Source organism: Elephantulus edwardii, unplaced genomic scaffold (assembly GCF_000299155.1).
Source record: "Elephantulus edwardii isolate Elephantulus edwardi_28Jun2011 unplaced genomic scaffold, EleEdw1.0 scaffold00035, whole genome shotgun sequence".
NCBI lineage: Eukaryota > Metazoa > Chordata > Mammalia > Macroscelidea > Macroscelididae > Elephantulus > Elephantulus edwardii.
Window position 1 is genome coordinate 15,789,395 of NW_006399785.1, and position 1,455 is coordinate 15,790,849.

Below are 1,455 nucleotides of genomic sequence, written 5' to 3' on the forward strand. Positions count from 1 at the left end.
GTGGTCATGGTCATGGTCGTGGTCATGGTCATGGTCGTGGTCATGGTCATGGTGGTGGTTTAAAAGAAAGACTTTGTCCTAGAACCCACGGGCAGATGGATGAACAGGTTTTCCGTTCAAGCACAAGCTTTGTCTCTCCTCGGCTATTATTTCTCTGATCCCTCAAACATGTGTGACAATATCTTTTCACTGGTCATGGGCATCAGGGGTTGTCTCGCTAACATAGCAAAGGTATTTTTATTTCTGAAACAGGAACAGAGTATGGATTCTAGCACATGTCTGGGAAGAGGGGACAAAATTAAACTCATAACGATAAAGGGCTGCTCAGTTCTGCTCAGTGTGTATGTGTGGGTCACTGAGTGCAAAAAGAAATGCAGGCAGCACAGGGATGGTTGAGTCTGGCTTCTACTAGCCCCACAAAGGGGAATTATTTCCGTCAACAGCATCCACAATACACATCAAATTGCTGTCAGGTCAGACAGACTCCCACGCTCGTCACCTACTCGTCATTCCAGCACCACTCTTACTACTCTCCTGGATCCCACATCCGTTACAATGGCCACGCAGACTTCACGGAAACATATTCAAGATTATGCAGTTTATTGGGGAAGTTAACAGGTTGGCAGCAGGATATAAGGCCTCAATCCAGCTGTTCCTCAGGAAAGGTCCCAGGCCCTTTGACACGTGTCCTCACAGCGTAGGTCTGTGTCACAAAGTCCCCTTAACCCTGACAGTTCTTGAGTCTTCCCTCCATCCTCCACCAAGCGTGGGCGAAGGCCTCTGACTCTGGTTCTGTGGGACAGCAATCCCAAGTCAGCTCTGTCTCATGACTGTCTCTGCTGAGGCTGCTGTTACTTTTATGTCAATCCTGGTCATCTGGCTGTAGCAGGAATCTCTGGCCCCAGAGGATACACAGTTTCCTTTTCCTTACTGGTCTTGATTTTCTCACTTCCTGCTGCTGAAACTGCTTTATTGAAAATTAGCGACAAAGGTGGGTGATATTAATCTGAGGCACTCAGGCCTGGTTTGAATCGTCTTTGGTCAAACATCCTTCTAAGTGGTATAGCACGGGTCTGTCCATTTGCTGTACAGAGGTAACTCATGGTGGCTGTGATGCTACACACTGTGACACTGATGTGTCAGATGTGATAATGGTTATCCATAGTGGACAGTGTTTGGTGAAGCTCCCTGATTAAAACAAGCTTGGAAGGAGGAGTGGCATCCTCTTCCACAATAGCTTGCCTCCGGAAACCCTATGAACCTGGAGAAATGATGAAAGTTATACAAGTGTTTAGGTCTTTCATTTATAGGGTCACTATGAGTCATCTACAACTTGACGGCACTCAATAACAACAACAGTGGAATAGGAAGAGTAGTCAAACACATGTGGATGGACTTAATGCACCCTATTCACATTTTTTTTCTGCCTATCCGTGTGGCAAAGTCAAAGTCAAT

General features: G+C 46.3%; 1 protein-coding gene across 1 annotated transcript in view; it reads left to right on the plus strand.

Annotated features, from left to right (window-relative positions):
- BOD1L1 (biorientation of chromosomes in cell division 1-like 1) overlaps nt 1–1,455 on the plus strand; it is a 135,441-nt gene that overhangs the window by 188 nt on the left and 133,798 nt on the right. The window lies entirely within an intron of this gene.